Genomic DNA, 22,315 nt, shown 5'->3' with positions numbered 1-22,315 from the left:
TGAGTTGATTCTAATATATCCCCTTCTGTGAGAACCCTAATACAACTTTCCAGCCTTCAGAGGGAGTGTAGCCCTGAAAACATCTTCATTTCAGACTTCTGCCTTCTAGAACTCTAAAAGAATAAACTTTGTGGCTTTAAATTGCCAATCTTGTGATCATTGGTTATGGCAACTTCCCAAACATTCCCCTACTAATTCAACTACCTAACATACATAGCACCTACCACGGACTTCACCTGCTCCACAATTTCCTCCTACATCCACTGAGCTCCTCCTATACTCTTTCCTGAGTCCCTACCCTTAGAGGCTATGTGTGTAAATATCTATAATCTGTTCTGAAACTTCAATCTTCTACAGCAAAAGTGAGTTTGTACCATTTTTGCTGTTATCTACCGGAATTCAGGAGTGGCTAAATAAAAGAGCACCATCCACAAAATTACAGTGTATGAGTGAGAAGACAACCACTACTGAGCCTGCTCTTCCAATAAGAAAAAGGAAATACACACACACACACACACACACACACACACACCACTACCCTTGGGCAATAGTTATATAACAAAGAAACCCAAGAGTAAGTGATATTATTGAAGTACAGTATCTGGTTAAGGGAAACTACAGACTTTGGAAGAAAATATAACATGATGTGATTATAAAAATCAATCTAATTGTGGGGTTGGGGTTGTGGCTCAGTGGCAGAGCACTTGCTTCACACATGTGAGGCACTGGGTTCGATCCTCAGCACCACACAAAAATGAATAAACAAAATAAAGATATTGCATCCGTCTATAAGTAAAAAATATTTTTTAAAAAAATCAATCTAATTGAAATGTGGTGGTTGTATTAAAAGATGTTTATAAACCTAAGATCAGTTCACAAATGGTTTTTTATCTTATCTAACTACACAAAATCAGAAATAATAGGATTATGCAGAAATTCTGACAGCTGATACTCCACTGCTTTCAGCCACCCAAATCTCCAAGATCCCTGGGAATTGTGATATCACCCTCTAACCACAGTTCCGGATGGGCTGCAATGCTCTTGCTCTACTGATAAAGAAGCATCTGTACATCCCAGCATGGGAACACAGGAGAGTAATGTAGAAAAAGAGAGCAAGAAATAGCTGGTGGAACAAGGGCAGATGTTCCCAGCTAGAGGCCAGAATAGGGCCTACAAGAAGACAGGCAGTGGGAGAACCAGGGTTTCTACCACAGAAAAAAGCAGTGGTAGAAACCATACAGGAAAGGACTGGAGATTCAAGAGCCAGTTTCTATATTTGCTCAATATTCAAAAGAATCAACTCAAGTGGACAAATGACCTTCAGTCAACACTACTAAAATCATAGAGCAAACTGCTTATAAATTAATATTCTGCTTTTTTACTATTACAGAGCATGTCTTAAAAACTGAAAGCTCATCTCTCCCTCAAAATCCAAAACTTATGAGCAAATCCCAACTGCTCTACTTATAAAACATACCCCAAATCTAGTTCTCTCTTTTCCATTATTACCACCACAGTCCAAGCTGTAATTTTTTTGTCTAAATTAGCAACAACTTCTACTTGAGCTCCTGATTTCCACTGCCTAGCAGAGACAGAGATATTTTCAAACTCTAAGGAAGATCATATCACTCACCTGTTTCAATTACTCCAGACACAGTAGTGCTCTGGTGCCTGCCAGTCTCCTCTCACTTTCTTCAATTCCAACCACAAGGGTTCTCCATCCAGTTCTGCTGTAGACCTCATTCACTTCTTCTCCAGGGACTCTTGTGTTCAGTATTCCCACACCAGAAGACCCTGATTTTTACCCAGAAGCCTCTTCATCCAAGTTAGTTTAATGTCCTACCCTCCCGGAGGCCTTGCCTATCCATACAAACAACTCTTCTTAACCGCTTGCCAGTCCTTACCTTTCATCATTAGAAAGTGCCTCAAGACTACACTTCCTTAATCAGCTCCCCAACATTCGTCTTCATTCTTTTTATAACTCTATAACATTTCTGGCTGAATGAGAAACAAATGATTCTCAACACTGAGATATTTTATGAAGTGAAGACTATTATGCAACAATCTAGCAGAAGTCTAACACCAACCATTGGTTGCAGGGGTGGGAAATGGAGACATGCCAAGAACAGTGGCACACGCCTGTAATCCCAGAAGCTTGGGAAGCTGAGGCAGTGGCTCAGTGGTTAAGCTTCCCTAAGCTGAATACCTGGTACAAAAAAAAAAAAAATGGGGACATCTACACTCAACAGAATACCAGGCAGTCCTAAAAAAAGATGACAGAGGCACATTTCATACAGATTGTGAATTACGTAACATATAAAAACTTTTTATTCCAAAGTACAAAACAAAAATTAAAAGCTCATCTCTTCATTGAAATATATATAATAAGCTACCATTTCTATTTTTAAGGAGGTAAAGGAAATATATAATAATTATACACACACACTTGCCAGTGCTTAAAATATCTCTAGGTATTTTAAACAATTAAATTTCTTTTGAATTTTGAACCATTTGAATATCTCAACTCTTCAAAAATAATTTTAAATTTGAAAATAAGAGATTACAATGAAAAACATGTATTCTGAAGAGTACCAATGAGTCACAATGTGTTTTTCAAAAGAGAAACCACTAAAAGGCAGCTATTCTTACCATCTTAATTTTGTATACTCACAATCTGGATGACAAAAATACTGTCAGCAGAAAAAGAATACATTGTTCAATGGTTCTGACAAATCTTATTTGAAGCTTTTTAAGAATTTTAAGTTAGATTTCACCAAATGAGTTAACTCTCTTCACATTTAGAAGGCAATATTTCTTACCTATATATAAATCTTATCTATTTCAGCTTAAAAAATACTTACTCGTATTACCGAAACCATACAACCAATCTATAGTATTCCATATCCAACTTCTGAAATCACTAGTAAGACAGTTCATATTTTTAACTGGAAAAAAATAAATCAGCCTTATTTGTTTTTTGGAGTACAGAGTCTCCACTTGCTATCTAATGAAGAACTTTGGTAGGCAGAGGGCAGGAGTGCTTGGTGTTAAATAGCCAAGTATTTATCTATCAAATCACCTGTAATTTCTACTCAAATGGAACATCTTCCTGGAGGGTCAATTTTAAACACTGTTATATTTACATAAAATGAATATATTATGATACATAAATTATATAAAAGATATGGGTATTATAAAGATAAATACGAAATTTCAAAAAATTCAGAGCTATTTAACTCCAGGTGACTTAGGTATAGCACAGCGAAAAGTTTATAACTTGTTAGCCAACTATCAGCTGGATTTTTTTCTAGTTTTGTAAAAATGTATACAAATGAGAAAATAAGATTCTACTTACCAAGTCTTTATTCTTAACCTTAAAACCAATGCTGGTAACCAATCACCTTTATTTTTATATACACAGAAACCAAGAGAATACATTGTTTTCATACACATAAAGCATACATTCTTCAGGTGGTTTAGGGATCAAACCTAGGGCCCCATGCATGCTAAGCAAGTGCCTCTTGAGCACCTTCTCCACTGTTTTGGTTAGTTTTTTCAAGTGACTTCCTCTAAACAAACACTGACTGCTACCTTTTTGACTGCTTTCCCTGCTATTATTTTCCAGTGCTATACATTTTAGTACAGTACTATAGCTCTAATGGTACTTCTGTTGCAGCAGCTGCCATCAGTATACTGCTGTGTATAGTGCTTGAGAGAGCAAACTATCAAAAGAATTCAATATTTGCATTTACGTTTGCACAAATCCTAATGAAATTTGCAAAATTCCTGCACAGGTCATTCTGGATGATTCTAAGGCAAAATTAAAATTAACTGTTTCTCATATTATTTCCTCAATGTCTAGTGCATTTTCTCACCCACTGATTCTTCTTAACCATTTTTTTAACACAGAGCAGAGAAAGGAGTAGGATATCAAGAGTCAATGGAAGTTTCTAAGTAGTTCCTTTTCTATAGGTAATGACCAGAATACTGCCATTAAGTGTTATTATATCAAATAAGTTGTAAACAACTGGGTGTTTTTTATCTGTCATTATTGCAGCATTGTTTTCATAAGACCACTATGTACATCTTATTGACTCTTAATTCATATTCAGAAGACTCAGGAGAAATAATGTTTTTTTCCTTCTTGTTGCCTCTTGGTTTATTAAAATCTGTATTTCATGCAATGAAGCTAGTTATCTCACCTGAGAGACACAACATTATAAAAACATCTAAGGAGTATAACTACACCAAAAAAAGAGAAACCAAGGAAAAAATAATAAAAACCTTAAGAAACGTAAAGATTACCTAATAAAGATATCTACTCAAAAAGTAAAAAACTCAAAAACTGTAACATGATTTCATTTCACTAAACCATATTGTGTGTTTAGCTCACACTAAGATCCATAAGATATTCAAACACAACCATAGTATAACTTTTTAAATGCAGTTACAATTCACCAGGCTTGGTGGTGCATGCCTGTAATCCCAGCAACTCAGGCACCTGAGGAAGGAGGTTTGTAAGTTTAAAGCCAGCCTCAGCATCTTAGTGAGACTCTAAGCAACTTAGTGAGACTGTGTCAAAATAAAAATTAAAAAGGACTAAGGATGTAGCTCAGTGGTTAAACAACCCTGGAATCAATCCCTGGCACACACACACACACACACACACACACAAAAATGCAGTTACAGGCTGGAGTATGGTGGTAGGTTCCTGTAACTTTAGAGGCTGAGGCAGAAGGCATATAAACCTTGAGGCCAACTGGGGCAACTTAACCAGACCCTGTCTCAAAAAGCAGGTGAGAACAGGGGCTGGGGATATAGCTCAGTGGTAGAGTGCTTGCCTAACATGTATGAAGCCTAGCATGTATGGAAATTATAGAACTTCAAAAATATACAACTTAAATTTTTTTAATTTTTAAAAGCAGAATGATGTCTCATTCTCATATTAATAAGTATTGTTTTAGATGACACATTAATACAAAATTAGGTGCTTACTAAAATAAAAATGCAAAACAAATTTAGCTTTAAATAAACTTTATATAGTTAATTTCCCAAAATAAGAGCAAAGAATAATAAAAAAAAAAATCACTGAATTCCTAATCTACATGAATTATTTATAAAGAAATTACTAAGGCTGGGTACAGTGGCTTACACCTGTAATTCTGGCTACTTGGGAGGCTAAGGCAAGGAGGATCACAAGTTCAGTACCAGCCCCCGCAAATTAACAAGACCATGCCTCAAATAAAATTTAAAAAGGGGTGAGGATGTACTCAGTAGTAGAGTACCTGGATAGCATGGGTGAGACCCTGTTTAATCCTCAGTACCACAAAAAAAAAGAAAGTAGCCAGGTTTCATGAAAACTGAATGAATTCTTAAATGTAAACTAATATTGCTAAATGCTTTTGGAAAATTAGAATACATAACAATTATCAAACTATAAAAACACATGCACTCAGTAGTCCATGCATATAAATACTATGCCCCATTTATTATATACCAACTATATGATACATATATGTTCATAATTTAATTCACATACCAACACTGTATGGAAGCCAGGTAATATCATTCCCATTTTACTCATTAGGAAAACTGACTCAAAAAAGATTAAGTAACTTCTTTAAAAATCATGACACTATCTTTTTTTTTTTAAGCTGTAGGTGAACACAACATCTTTATTTCATTTTTATGTGGTGCTTGCTGAGGATTGAACCCAGTGCCCCACACATGCCAGGCAAGCACTCTACCACCACAACCCCAGCCTCATGACACTATTTTTTTAAAAAAGGAGCCAGATTCAAATGTATGTAATGACAGCAAGGAACACTGTATTTGCTATGTTTGTTATTCAACCACATTCATATAGTTCTATGACATTTGGAACTGAGATTCTGAACATGTGTGAAAACTTGGTTTATATAAAATCTGCTTAAAGACTGAAACTTCTAAATAAATATTATATGGCCTAAAAAATTGTAACTTTGAAGAAAATCATATGAGACTAAGACCACAATATTAACCAGAGGGCTACAAAACAACTGACTGCCTTTTTATATGTAGACTATATTTTAAACACACACAGTAAACAAACACAATTAAGATTTTTACATTACAAGGAAATATTATTTTTACAAATTTTAAAGCTCTAAAATATTAATATAGCTTATTAAATAGTAAAAGATGACTTTCCTACTTTCTATGTGGTCCTTCTACCTCCAACCTTTGCCCTTTAACAGAATGATATTTTTTTTCTTCTTTTTTTTAGTTGTTGATGGACTTTATTTTATTCATTTATTTATATGTAGTGCTGAGAATCGGACCCAGTGCCTCACACACGCTAGGCAAGCATTGTACCACTGAGCCACAACCCCAGCCCAGAATGATATTCTTTTATTTCACTTAGAATGATAGTTTTATAGTTAACATCTTTCTGTGTTAAGAGATCAGCAATCTACTGCATAACTTTGTTTATTCCTCATAGCAGGTCTAGAAGGTAGGTACTATCATTATTCTCATTTTGCAGATGAGTAATCTCAGGATTGGTCAGATTACCTAAATTAGCCAGGGTGAGATAGCCAGGAGGTGACCCAGGAGAAATGACTCCCAATATCATGCTCCTAACTACCATCACACCAACCACTTCTTAGTCAACCTAGGGTAACCTCCCAAAAATACAAACTGGATGATATCAGCTCTGATAGAATAAAATGACTTCAAGTGCTTTCAACCACTCACAAAATAAGAGTCCAAATTCCTTAACACATTAGACATAGCATCATCTTCAATTAAACCCTCTCATCCCACATTATTACCAACATAGACTTCCAGTCATCTTCCAAATATGTTCTATGCTATTCCACCTGTGTCAACTTAAATTAATTAATTAACCCATAAAATCCTTCCTTCCATCCTTGATCTGCTGAAAACAGTCATCTCTCTAAAATCAATTCAAATGCCACTCTTTAAGAAATTTTTTCCAAATACCTATAACACTCACAATTGTTTTTTGTGGTACTAGAGATTAAACCAAGGGGCACTTTATATTCAGGAAGGGTCTTACTAAGTTGCTAAGGATCTCATGGAGTTGCCAAGTTGGTCTCAAACTTGCAATCCTCCTGCTTCAGGAGAAAGTAGGAGAGTTATTTTTTATTTGTTGTTTGTAGATATACATGATAATAGGGTATATTTTGACATACATACATGGAGTGCAACACATTCCAATTAGGATCCCATTCTTGTGGTTGTACACGATGTAGAATTACACTGGTCCTGTATTCATGTATAAGCACAGGAAAGCTATATCCAGTTCATTCTACTGTCTTTCCTATTTCTATCCCCCTTCCCTTCCCTTCATTCCCCTTTGTCTAATCCAATAAACTTCTATACTTCCCCTCTCTACCTTCCCTTGTTATGGGTTAACATCCACATATCAGAAAGAACATTCAGCCTTTGGTTTGGGGGGATTGGCTTATTTCACTTAGAATTATAGTCTCCGGCTCCATCCATTTACTGGCAAATGCCATTATTTCATTCTTCTTTATGGCTAACATTACATTGTGTGTTATATACCACATTTTCTTTATCTATTCATCTGTTGAAGGGCACCTAGGTTGGTTCCACAGCTTGGCAATAGTGAACTGAGCTGGTATAAATATTCATGTGGCTGGGTCACTTTAGTATTCTAAGTTTTGGGGGCATAAGCTAATGAGTGGAATAACTGGATCAAATGGTGGTTCCATTCTAGATTTTCTAAGGACTCTCCATACTACTTTCCAGAGTGGTTGCATCAATTTGCAGTCCTACCAGCAATGTATGAATGAACCACCTTTTCCCCCACATCCTCGCCAACATTTATTGTTATTTGTATTCTTGATAATTGCCATTCTGACTGGAGTGAGGTGGCATCTCTGTGTCGTTCTAATTTGCATTTCTCTAATTGCTAGAGATGTTGAACACTTTTTCATGTATTTTTTGATCATTCATATTTCTTCTGTGAAGTGCCTGTTCAATTCCTTTGCCCTATTGATTGGATTGTTTGGGGTGGGGTTTTTTGTTTTGGTGTTAAGTTTTTGGGAGTTCTTTGTATATCCTGGGGATTAATGCTCTATCTGAAGTGCAGGTGGTAAAGGTTTTCTTCCATTCTGTATGCTCTCTATTCACATTCTTGATTTTTTTTCCTTTGCTTTGAAGAAACTTTAGTTTGATACCATCCCATTTATTAATTCTTGATTTTACTTTTTGACCCTAGGAGTCTAATTGAGGAAGTCCATTTCTAAGCCAACATGATGAAGAGTTGGGCCAACTTTTTCTTCTAGTAGGCACAGGGTCTCTGGTCTAATGCCTAGGTCCTTGATCCACTTTGGTTGAGTTTTGTGCAAGTTGAGACACAGGGGTTCAATTGCAATCTACTGCATATGGATTTTCAGTTTTCCTAGCACCACTTGTTGAAGAGGCTATCTTTCCTCCTATATGTGTTTATGTTTCATTCTACTATATATGGATTTCCAGTTTTCCCAGCACCATTTGTTGAAGAAGCTATCTTTTCTCCGATGTATGTTTATGGTGCCTTTGTCTAGTATGAGACAACTGTATTTATGTGGGTATATCTCTGTGTCTTATATTCTGTTCCACCGGTCTTCAAGTCTATTTTTGTGCCAATACCATGCCACTTTTGTTACTATAGCTCTGTAGTATAATTTAAGGTCTAGTATTGACACACAGTTATGTTTAAGATAGCTTCTTCCCCTGGAAGATCACATAACATCTTTGTAATTTCTCAGACCACTGTAATTCTATGTTGTCTGTAAAAATTTCTTCTCTCACCTCATGAAGTCCAAGGCAGGAACCATTATTTATAATCTCCATTTCCTACAAATTAAGTGCACATAACTTGTTTGTAGAATTAAGTCTAAGCATAAATATTAAGTTTTTAATGTCTGTATCTCACTTTCCAATTCTATTTATTAAGGATTTTATCCTGCAAACGGATTTCCCCTATTAGTGGCCAACAACAGGTAAAATTAACAGAATCAAACTCTTTCCTATTCAGAAGCGAGTATATACCAGCATCACTAGGTTTGAAATACTTGGACACTATTAAGTTCCTGAAACATCTCTTTACAGATAATATGCTTTCTATCTTTCCCTGAATGAACCTTCTTGAAAATACAGCTGTGCAATTCTGTTTAAAGACAGGAGCTACAATTTGTCTAGCAATTTGTCTTTTTATAATACTAGTTTTTATTGTTAACACAGTACTAACCTTGAAACAACTAAGATTGTACTGAAAGTAGCATTTTTTAAATTTATGACAGAAGAAAAGTTCTTGACCTAATTTAAATGCTTCCTTTAATAAAGAGAGGCAAAGCAAATCCACTAGGAACCTGGAGGGCACTAATCCCTCAATGAATCCATCACTTTCCTTCCCCATTACTGCCCCTCCTCTCTAATCTCTTCCCTGTGACCCCTCCAGAATTTTTACAATACAAATAATTTCCCCTAAGCTCTCAGCTTCCTTAAAGAATCCAACCCCACTCTGGCCTTACTGGTGACCAGACAGGCAAGACTCTTGGTAACTATATAGTTGTTTCGAATGACAGTGATTACTGCAGACTCTGGAGTCTGACTGCTAGAGATTCCACTTCCAATTCTAGCACTTACTAGGTATGTGAACTTGGGGCGGAAACTTTCTAGTCAAACTAACCCACATGCTGTTCCCACAAACACACCCCCAAAATTTCCTCTCTTTAAATTCCCACTGAAATGACCCTTCCATAACTGTGCTATCCTTCCTTGAGCAGGCCTATCATTTACTTTTCTATAAGTCTTCCTGGTGTCTTCCACAAATTCTCACAGTACCTAACTTACTCTTCTCATAGAACATTTGTATTACTTTATGGCATACTTACTTTCACTTGAAGTATTCTTAAGGGCCAAGACTATCCTATTTATCTCAAAATTCCTTGAAATACATGTCATAGGGCCTTAAGTGTTAAAGATTTGTGTAAATAATTAGATTAGTTGGATTTTCTTCTTTCTCCCAGGTCCCAAATGCTAAAGCATGAAATTTACATTTTCTTTGATATTTACATATATGTATGTGTGTATGTATGTGTGTGTGCAATAGGGGGAAGGGTTTGCTGGGGATCTAACCCAGGTTCTTGTGCTTGCTACACAAGCACTCTACCACAAAGCTACACACACCATCCTCTATTTTTGTCTTTATAAGAAACTATTATGCAAATCTTTTCTTTTACATGAATTAATTAAAAAGTTTGAGTCTGCAAACGGCAATTTTGTGTAAATTTTAATGACAGCATTTAAAAGGAGCATTCCTGCAGAAATCTGGGAAATCAAATGACAGGGCCGTGTAAAGCTTAACTTAGTGGTTCAGAACATGGGAGACACTCCTAAGTGAATTCTTGTTCCACTGTTTACCCACATTGTGACTTTGGGCAATTTATTTAATTTCTCTAACTTTTCCACACCCTGGAATCCTGACACCTCTAAATTGTAAGGAATAAATGAGATCATGTGCACAAAAAGCATATGTCAATACCTGACACATAGCTTACATTTAATAAAGGAACTTAAGAAAAACATTTTCTTAAACATTTTAATTAAGGGATATAGGTCCATGGTAATTTACACTTCATTAAAATTTCATTAGATTTTCTTTTGCATGGAAAAGCAAGGGGAAAAAAAATGACATCTCCAGAACATAGTCAATTTTGATACTGTACATGTTAAACAAATTAAATATTCTGATGAATTTAGTTAAAATAAAGCCTATGTACCAAGCTCTTACATAAAGGCCCTTCAAAGTAATTAAGCCAAAAATAATTTTGGCTTAATTACTAAATAATAAAAGAGCCAATAACAGGAGCTGGGATTGTGGCTTAGTGGAAGAGCACTTGCCTAGCATGTTTGAGGCACTGAGTTTGATTCTGAGCAACCTCATATAAATAAATGAATAAAATAAAGGTCCATCAACATCTACAAAAAAATATGTATTTTTTAAAAAAGAGCCAGTAACCACCACCCCCCCAAAAAAAGTATGGCTTCTCCATAGTTTTAACTCAAATTTAACTCAATGAAGTCTAAATGAACTAATGCTTAAATATAATAAACCAAGAACTACCATTAAAAGCATCACATTTAGAAACAAGGTGCTAAATCTCAGTGGAGAAAAGCTAAAGGAACTATGAACATGGTTACTTCCACAGATAGAAATAGGAAAGAAAATGTGGCTATGTTAGATGAGATGAAACAGGCTCAGGAGACCACTGTTTCCTTTAAAAGCCTTACAGTACTACTGTTTTTTACAATTACATGTAAGATTTGGTTGACAAAAATACAAAGTAATTATAAAAGAAAGTTTACAATCACAATTGTTTCACACATAGGGCCATGATTAGGGTGAGACAAGCCAGGCGCCCCGTATGCAAAAGTAAATATTTTTTCAGTGTTGGAGATGGTACCTAGAGTCTCATGCATGCCAGGTAAGTACTCTACCACTGAGTTACATCTCCAACCCAACAAACGTTTTTTGAAAAACTGAATGAACAAATGGAGAAACAAAAACAGTCTTTCCATTACCCATCTCTGCTTCCTTCACCAAACCACTCTGTAGTTATTCAGTCTTCCTAAAACTAGTTCTTATCAGGTCTTTCTACACAGTATGAAGGTAATTTTAATACTATATTTTTAGTGTGCCGGCATTTTGACTACAACCTACTACATGAGGTCAAGCATTCTGACTACAACCTACCACATGAGGTCAAGTGTGGAACTTTCAACTTGGGGCATCATGTTGGAGTTCAGGAAGTTTCAGGTTTGGGGATATTTTGGATTTTGAATTGGAAATACTCAACTTGTATAATCTTCCCTGTAAAAATAAGAAAACTAAGGCTGACAAATAATTAACTTACTCGAGTTGTAATACAAATCTTCAACTTGCATAAATCTGAAATTAACATTTCTATATACACGGTTAGTTCGTACAGTTCCTTACTTTGGACTATTTCATTAGTCTCTAAAATTATAACATTCAGTCATATAGTATAGTTGTTCTGATGGTTGTTCACAGTTATTTTTTATGCATTTTATAAAAGGGTTAACCATTTTATAAAGCCTCCAACCATGTATGAGGTTAACAATTTCACTGCCTCCTCATCAGATTGGCTCATCATCATTATTTTCCTATTTTAAGCAGGCAAATGATGATATGCATAATTCTTGATCTTAACTAACAGTATTTGGGCAGTTGTTGTTACAGTTATAAACAATGATATAACATATACTGTGCCTAACTAATTTATTGGAAGTTTTTTCATAACATTTACACAGATAAAAGAAAATCAAGCACTTAATCTACTCAGATATTCATTAAAGCTTTGACAACATTCCTATCATCCATTTAGTCAACAAACTATTATTTACAGCACACTAGAACAAGGTACTATACTAGTTCCTGGGCATAAACCAATAATATACAATCCCTGCCTTCAAGAAGATCACAGTTGGTTTTTGTTTTGTTTTGTTTTGAATATTTTTTTTAGTGTAAATGGGCACAATACCTTTATTTTATTTGTTTATTTTTATGTGGTACCACGGATCAAACCCAGTGCCTCACACATGCTAGGCAAGCACTCTACCACTAAGCCACAACCTAGCCCAAGATCACAGTTTTTTTAAATATCAAAGTCATCTTGAGCTTGCAGGAGTTGGTTCATGGATCAGAAATACTTCACAATGAAACACACAGATATAGAAAATAAACCAAAGAGGTTCTGGGAAAAAAATGAGACAAAGCAATAAACCACCACTTCAAAGAAACAGGGCAATACTTAACCTTATTTAAGGAACTAAGGGACATGAAAATCATGCTCTCCCATGGCACTGGGACTATTTTTAACCATAGGTCATTAGTGGCAATTGAATATTGAGATAAAACTTTTGGTATCATCCATTTTAGCAAATTCTCACTCAATCCTCTACCTCTGTGAGCATTCCAAATTAATTCTCCAGGGTGATCAATCGTAACACTGGGATAGGACTTTATAATATTGCCTCTGTTTGTGTTCTATCAAAGTTTATTTCTACCATAAACCATGTTACTAAAATGGATCTTATAAGAAAAGGAGTATAGCATATTAGCATTTGACGGTGGGTGACTTCACTTTCAGCTCAAAGACAGCATTTCCCACAAGGAGACCCTATTTTTCTCCTCACTAGTAAGATCTTCTATACTGAAGTGCTAGGGTTGAATCTTATTCATCATCCTCCTATAAGTCCAAAAAGCTTTAGCATCCAGCAAATGGTTAATAATGAACATGAAACTAAAACCAGCAACAAAACACTTATTACACAATTCTCAGAATTAAGCAGAAAATTATCACATTCCTGTGTAAACAAACCTTGGTTAAAGACCAAAGGTGTCTGTACATTAAAAATGCAAATGATGTGCAGATCCAGTTCTATTCATCATTCAAGGCAAGTTGCCAGAAGTCATAAGATTTTAAGTTGATTAATTAAGTTCATTCATAGTTTTATCTTCTCAAGCATTCATACTTCCTGTTTCATGACTTCAAAGTAACCTATGAGACTTTTTAAAAGATTTTAAAAAGACCTCACAAATAGCATACACACATCAAAGGAGGACAAATATAAAACTATTCTGACAATACTTCCTCCAGAAGAAAAATGTACCAATTTTACTAATCTGCCTTCAAAGAAATTTATCTTTAAAAATCAGTTTATTTCATCTTCCAATTTTACATTACAGGAAGAAAAAGACTTTCTTTCATAAAATACAAAAGACATGATACAGCAATTTTCCATCCATCTTTTGAAGGTCATCTTAACATACTAAAACTCTGCACAATTTATAAGCACAACCTTTGCATTCTGATAAAAGTGCTTTCTAGAAGATAAAAAATCTTGCAAACGCAAAATGGGAAAAAGTATGCATATTAACTACAAATAACAGAGTACTGAAGTTTTACAAAGAGAGACAAGGCATAGAGTGGGCTACACCCACTATGGGTCCTGAAATGAAACTGAGTTAATGAAATTTTTCTATTACTGTTTTATCCTATCTTCAGTTAAAATCAATTCTAAATTTACTTAATAAAAGCAATGTCACATACCCATAATCCCAGGTACTCAGGAAACTAAACTGGAGAAAAGAATTGCAAGGTCAAGACCAGACTGGGGGACTTTAGGAGACACTATCTCAAAAAAAAAAGCAGGGGGGGGGGGGAGGTGTAACTTAGTGGTAGAACATCCCTGGGGTCAATCCCTAGTACGACAAAAAACAACCCACGTTCCGCAAGTCATTTAGATCCAATTTGATCAAGTTCATTGAATCCAATTAAAAGGAAACTCTGAAATCTTATCTGATCCATCTCATTTTCTTTTAGTCTGTATAAACTTAACATTCTACAATATCTGCCTCACATCACTTTATACCAAGAATGACTGAATTCCTTGGGATGAGATTCAAATGTTTTTATGTCTTGACTCTCATTATCTTAATTTTTTTAAATTTGGATTATCTAAATATTTTAAATTTCCTTCAAGAATGACTGAATTCATTGGGATGAGATTCAAATGTTTTTATGTCTTGACTCTCATCTTAATTTTTTTAAATTTGGATTATCTAAATATTTTAAATTTCCTTCTAATCAAAATCTAAGTGAAAATCATTTTGCTATTTTTCACCAACACTTAAAGCATCTTTATAAGTAGCTCTCTTGCACCTAAATCACCTTTATCCTCCTCCTAAATTAATGAGAATATTTTCCTACCTTTGATTATTTCTTTTGATGTGGTATTACTATCTGGACTCTCTAAAATAAGATGTACTTGTAAAGCTCCTAACACAGAGCCCAGAATATGTGTCTTCAAAAATATGATTATCACTATTACTAGTTTCTTACATACTTTCTAAAATCTAGTTGAATCTTCCTTCTCCTCCATTTTTTGTACCTAACTCCTATCAATACTGCTGATAACTCAGGCTGAAGATAACCATGACCCTGAGATTTTTCTGCTGTATTATTCTTAGCCATATCCTTGAGTATTTAATTTTACTGTGTGCCAGACACTGTACATGAAATGTTACCTTATTTTTTTTTCCTGGTATAGGAATTGAACCCTGGGGTACGTTCTACCACAGAGCTACATTCCCAGCCCTTTTAAATTTTTTTTTTTTTTTTTTTTTTTTGAGACTGGGTCTCATTAAATTGCTGAGGCTGGCCCTGAATTTATGATCCTCCTGCCTCAGCCTTCCAAATTGCTGGGATTACAGGCATGCATCACCAGGGCCCACACAGTATACAGTAAATAAAGCAGACATGGTCTTTGCCCTTGTGGAGCTTGGAGTCCACTTGCTCTCTAACATGGTCATTTAACAAACCAAAGGGAAAACAAAATGTCAATCAAATTAGCTCTCATAATAAATGTGATACAAAGATGACAAGAATACACTGAATTAGATAAGGAGGTTAACTAACTTCCAACAGATAATGGAAACATTCAAAAGAGACCTACTCAAGAATTCCTTAAAAACAGCACAAAATTGCCTAGACAATCTACAATGAGCCAAGCAACTACAGAGGAACTTTGACTTACCATAGGATTATGTCCTGAGAAATGCACTTAAGTGAAAATATCACAAATTGAAAACACACATAATATACCTAACCTACCATATATATCATTACTTAGCTTCAGTACCTTAAACATGCTCAGAACACTTAGATTAGCCTACAGTTTGGCAAACTCATGTAAGACAAAGCTTATTTTATAACAAAGTGTGGAATATCTCATGAATACACACAGATGGGCATTTTTGTAGAAATGGTAGATTGTGAAAACAAAATACAATATCCAAAAAACTCTGGCAACACAGCAACTATGGAGTATAGCTTGTTTTGTTTCCCCTTGTGATCACATGGCTGACCAGGATATGCAGCTCCATGCTGATGCCCAGTATGGCAAAGAGTATCACACTACACACTGCTAGCCCAGGAAAAAATCCAAATTCCAAGTACAGTTTCTACTTAATGTATATCATTTTTGCCCCATTCTAAAATCGGAAACTGTCAAATCACCATAAATTGGAGATTATCTGTATATGACAAGTTAGAAAATAAAGACACTAGCTGGAGATATAGCTCCGTGGAAGATAAGTCCCTGGATTCAATTTCCAGTACTGAAGAAAAATATATATAGATAGATACTTACCGGTATATGTATCTACGCATAAAGACACTAATGAGAAAAACATTTTTTTGATCAGACTATACAACGGTAACATTTGTTTTCACTGAAAAGATAACATATTCAGGGGAGATTTGCAGCTTTTTAGTGGGGAAAAAAATCACATAACATAACAAAAACAAATATCAGAGTAGAAAAGAATTCAGAGGGATCAATCCCAAGGGATTTCAGTTACTGAAAGCACTATGAACTGGTATTAAAAGTGAGATTTCGCCAAGCCTACTGGCACACGCCTATAATCCCAGTGGCTCCGGAGCCTGAGGCAGGAGGATTGCAACTTCAAAGAGCCTCAGCATCTTATAGAGGCCCTAAGCAACTTAGTGAGGCCATGTCTCAAAATAAAAAAGGGATAGGGATATGGCTCAGTGGTTAAGTTAAATCCCTGGTACCAAAAAAACAAAAAAGCCTACGATTTCAGTAACTATCAGACACTTCAGAAATGAGATGTTGGTGCCAGGTCACAACTGCAGCCTCGAAGTGCAGACACTGCTGCTGACTCACAGTCACACAGGCAAAGTGGTTTCCCAAAAGTAGGCGCATTCTCTACCACATGAAAATCTATCTCAAAACTATTTTTCAATATATGCATTCTTGAAGGGCTACAATTCAAAAGTAAGAAGAAAGACAACCATAGCAAAATCCAACTTACTCATTCAAGAAATATGACTAAATAGGGAAACAAATGTAGAAACAGAAACATTTACTATCCACTGAAGCTTATGGCCCTTTAAAAATAAATTGTTACTTTTTATGAAAACACCTAGAGGCAGCAATACCAACACTCTGAAGTACAAGACAGCCAGGATTAGATTCTATTTTGCCACTTAACTAGCTGATTTTTGTTTTTTATATGTGGTTTTGTTTACTTTGTTTTGGTTTTTCTTGCCTTGTTTGTTTGCAGTGCGGGAGATCAAACCCAGAACCTCAAACCCAGGATCTCATTCAAGCTAGACAAGTGCTCTACCACTACACTACATCCCCAGCCCTTAGCTAGCTGTTTGATAACAATTAATGTTCCTCTTTAAAGTTTGACAAACCTCCTCTACAAAACGGAAAATGTAAAAATGTCTGTATTCTCTAACATGTAAGAAAAATTTAGTTATTAACTGCTATTAGAATTTGATATTAGTTTCTATTTCCCCTAATCATCTTATGCTCCTGAAATATAATCTCTGAAATTAATGAAGATATTTCATTTTATGTATTGAATGACTACTGTAAGACTCATTAGCCTGGAACACTGAATACTTTTTATTTCTTAATATTGATAGCCATGATGATTAAAGACAACACTTCATCTACAACACAGCTTTAAAAGAATTCACCAGGTTGAACTTGTGGGCAAATTTTCATTGACTAAACTTAAAAAAAAAAAAAGAAGTTACTGCTGACTGATAATGGTTTCCAACTGAACACAGAGGCTTCATTCCTGCCTCCTGCCCTCATCAAAACTGAAAATCACACACTGCTTTGTTTCACTCTAGTGAAAAAATTTTCACTTTCTATCCTGTAGCAGAATTATTTCTGAAACTATCATATCATGAGCCTTTCAACTGTCTTGCTTCTTACTACATTTGTATTTCTGTAAATACTTTCGTGGTGATTTTCATTCATTTTGAAGAATCAACGATTATGGCACTGAAGGGAAAGACAAGAGCCACAGATAATTGCACATGTCTATAATCCCCAGCTACTCTGAAGGCTGAGAAAGGAAGATCAGTAAGTTGAGAGCCAGCCTGGGAGACCCTATCTCAAAATAAAAAATAAAAAGGGCTGGGGGTGTGGTTCAGTGATAGAATACCCCTGGTTCAATCCCTAGTACCAAAAAAAAAAGGAGAGAGGGAGAGAGAGAGAAAAGCAAGAAGAAATTAAGTTGCATATGCCCTATTTTACTAGTCTTCAAAAATAAACCTGTGAGCAAAGTAGAGCAACCTCTCCAGAGTGACACAACTAGTCAATGTTAGAGCCTGGATCTGAATCAAGGTAATACTGAACCCAAACTATATTACTACCTATGATTTTAGCTTAAAAAATGTGTGTGTGTGTGTATGTGTGTGTGTGTAACATACAAATTATACATACACACTCATATCTCAAGGCTGGGGTACAATTCAGTGGTACAATGTGTGCTTTGCATGCATGAGGCTTAAGTTTAATCCCTAGCACCAAATTAAAAAATCAAAAATCTTACTGCTTTTGGTTATTAAATAATGGCTTGTTCATGGGGAAAAAATATAGAAAATGCAGAAAAATACAAAGAAAATCAGAATTATTTTAACTTCTACAGATAACCACTGCTTATATATCCCTGGCAACCCTGGTACTAGGGATTAAACCCAGGGGCACTCTACCACTGAGCCACTGAGCTACATCCCCCAACCTTTCTTTTTGAGGCAGGGTTTCACTAGGTTTCCCAGGCTGGCCTGTAACTTGAGATCACCCTGCCCTGAGTGTCTCAGCATCTCCAGTTACTGTGATTACAGGCATGCACTATCACACCCTGCACCACTGCTTTTATCTCTTTTTTTTTTTTTGGGGGGGGGGGGTAGGAGGTAACCAGGGATTGAACTCAGGGGCACTCAACCACTGAGCCACACTCCCAGCCCTGTTTTGCATTTTATTTAGAGACAGGGACTCAGAGAGTTGCTTACCACCTTGCCTTTGCTGAGGCTGGCTTTGAACTCAAGATCTTCCTGTCTCAGCCTCCTGAGCCGGTAGGATTACAGACTTGCACCATTATGCCCGGTCTGCTTTTATCTTAAAAACATTTTCTTTACAAAAGGAAATCTTAAGTTTCAGGGAATATTTTCATTTTTATTTTTTATTTTTGGCAAAGAGCTGGGAATACCCAAGGGCTTTCATATCTTAAGCCCTATCACTTACTTTTAATTACTAGTAATTTATTAATACAATCTCACTGTTCAAAATTCAAGTAGGACTTGCTTCAAAGTGCCTTTTCACCTCCTCTAGTCTCGTCACTATTCATAGTTTAACTAAACAGACTTTTTTCTACGCATGTGCATACTTATAAAAGAATATAAATACAATTCATTATGTTTTTGTTACTTTTCTGTGCATACGTATCATGTGAATATGTGTAAATATGTGTGTATATATAATTTAGGATATGTAACTGTATATATTGTACTTGAATTCAATGTCTTTTGATGATTCTGCTAGACCTGTATAGACAAAAATCCACTTGTTTTGTTTTTCTGAAGTGTTAGTGGATTGAGCCCGGGGCTTGTGCATGCTAGGCAAGCGCTCTACCACTAAGCTACATTCTCACTCCCAGGACTTGGGTTTTTAATTGCTATTGATTATTGACAATTCATTTTTATAGGATCAGGATTTTCTTTTATTACTAGGCTTAAGAAATAAACTTTAAAATGGCTAAGTAACATTCTTTTACATAAATTAACCATAATTATTTTGGGGGATATTTTGATTTACCAAATTTCTGCCTATAGATACAATATTAACATTGATTATCTTTGCCAAATCTTTTTGTACATTTTATACACAGAATCCTGAAAGTGGAACTGCTGGGTAAAACTCAAAATTCTTGATACATATTCCTAAACTGCCATTCAAAAAAATTACACCATTCAATACATCATTTAATACACCCACAAGCAACACAAAAATTCTATTACATTATTTTGGCCTTTTAAGGAGTTATTTACACAAGTAACAATGTTTAAAAAGACAGCATGCTAAAACCCAAACTCAAATTTGGCTAAGATCCAGAAATTGCCTAATGATTTAAATTAGCTTGTTGTGATTTTTCTTAGGTATTAATTAAGGGAATCGTACAACAGAAGAGAAGAAAGAAAACTGATCCTATCTTGATCAGGCACCACTAAGTAACTCCAAAGGCGATAGTGATAAGATAAAGAACTTGGCCAAGATGCCATTACTTTTGGAGTAGACTTTTCTCAGGAATCTTTCCTTCAATGAAATGCGCATGCTCTAATAAGCCTGACAGGAACACAATTCCATTAAATGAGTCATTTCCACCAGCGCACATCACAAAATCTTGAATAATTTGAGTAAGAAGGATACATACTTCTGAATGTAAAAAACTCATGGAAGAAAAGGTAAACTTAAGTGGACTATATAAATACATAGAAATGTAATCATGAAAACACAGAAAATGACATCTCATTTGCTTTAGTTCAATATTTAAATGCAACTACATTTTAAAATGACATTTGACAGAAACTTGGCTAATGATCATACTCAAACACATCAATATATGAACTACATTTATAACCAAAATATTATCAAAAAAACAGCAGAAAATACTGAAAGTTAAAAACATTTTTGTTGTATCATCACAATCACAAAAAAGGAAACAATGGTTTAGAACCAATTCTAAATTTTTAAAATTTATTTTTTATTAGCTCTAATCAGTTATACATGACAGCAGAAAAGCTTTTTGATTCACTGTACACAAATGGAGCACAACTTTTCATTTCTCTGGTCATACATGTACCTAGGGTAATGATATTCTGCTCATTCCACCATCTTTCCTACCCCCATGCCCCCTCTCCTTTTCTCCTTCCCCGCTATTCTAAATTAACTTCACATCTAACAGTATACTTTCATCATCTTTAACAATTTTACTATCACACTATCTGGTCCATTTCCAATTTAATAGCTTCACTTGCTTCTGCAGTCATGTCTAATTTTTGGCAATGGAAGAACACAGCAACTCCACCAAAATCTACTCTCAAAAAAACTGGCCAAGGGGCAACAATGAATGGTCAGCTAATCTGTTGCCTCTTAACTAATTATGATAGTATCTTTGCTGGGCAGTGGTCCATGCTTATAATGTCAGTTTGTTCGGAGGCTGAAGCATCAGGAGCAAACAAACACTATAGGGTAACAAAATACCCCAGGAAAGTATCACAGAAATAAGTTATTAAAGGACACAACAGGTCTTCCAAATTCAAATATATAAGTGGAACTAGGTTCAAGTGTATTTGTATTTGCATACAATTATTATACAAATTTGCATTAAAGCAAGACTATATGACCATAAACATGGTTATTTTGCCAGCAAACATAGAGTTAAATAATAATTAAGCTTTAACAGAACCAAGTTTTTCTAGAAGGCTGCCTCCTTGCTTTAATGTCCAGTTTAAACATAAAAGCTGGGCATGCTTAACTCCTTTATGGCCAAACTGTAAACTCAACCAGGAAACATCAACAAAGAAGCTCCCTGAATTCTGTATGTACCCCAGTAGAATTATTCTCGCTTCAAAATGGAGGAAGCCAACAGGGTGGTGAACACCTGTAGCCTCAACTTCTTTGGAGGCTGAATCAGGAAGACTGTTTCAGGAGTTCAAGGTCAGCCTTAGCAACATAGCAAAACCCCATCTCAAAAACAAAAACAGAGGAAAAATTAACTGAATAAGATTAAGTTTCAGGGAAGGCGAGCAATAAGGAGGCTACCACAATAATTGGAAGAGACAGTACCTATCAGAACTAGGACAGTAGCAATGGAGATGGAGAGAAGTAGACAAATTTGAAAATGGTCGGAAAGGTATAAAAGTATAATTATAGAGGTGGGTATAGTGGTACATGCCTATAATCCCAGCTACTCGGGAAACTGAGGCAGCAAGATCACAAATTCGACACCAGCCTGTGTAACTTAGCCAAGAACATGTTTCAAAATAAAAAATATATATATAAAATATTTAAGTGGGGTAGAGGACCAGCTCAGTGGTATAAGACCCCTGGGCTCAATCCCCAGTACCTACCTCCTAAGAAAAGTGCAATTATGCAAATAAACAAGCCCAGATGTACTTTCGGGGAAGGGATTGTCAGATAAAGATCCATTCTACCTTCTGCCCTATTTATTAATTTGCATTGCTTCTTTTGTTTTGGTTGTTTTTATGGTGCTAGGAACCAAACCCGGAACCCTTGTGCAAGCTTGGCAAGAGCTCTTCCAGTGACTACATCCCCAGTCTAATACATTGCTTCTTAAACAAGAACTTAGCGATGTTTAAGTAGACAAATC

The 22,315-nt window shown here is 35.5% G+C and overlaps 1 protein-coding gene across 3 annotated transcripts in view; it reads right to left on the bottom strand.

Annotated features, from left to right (window-relative positions):
• Arhgap32 (Rho GTPase activating protein 32) overlaps nt 1-22,315 on the bottom strand; it is a 307,145-nt gene that overhangs the window by 239,964 nt on the left and 44,866 nt on the right. The window contains exon 1 of one of the 3 annotated variants that reach the window (XM_046432646.2): nt 1,634-20,791. The exons of the other annotated variants lie outside the window; for them this stretch is intronic. The gene's annotated coding sequence lies outside the window, so the exon portion shown is untranslated. Of the gene's footprint in view, nt 1-1,633; nt 20,792-22,315 lie in introns of those variants that run through there. 3 annotated transcript variants of the gene reach the window in all.

Source organism: Marmota monax, unplaced genomic scaffold (assembly GCF_021218885.2).
Source record: "Marmota monax isolate L192 unplaced genomic scaffold, Marmota_monax_Labrador192_F-V1.1 WCK01_AAM20220418_F8-fsc00062, whole genome shotgun sequence".
Classification (NCBI taxonomy): domain Eukaryota; kingdom Metazoa; phylum Chordata; class Mammalia; order Rodentia; family Sciuridae; genus Marmota; species Marmota monax.
Note: the sequence above shows the minus strand (reverse complement) of the source record. Positions and strands in the feature narration are given on the sequence as shown.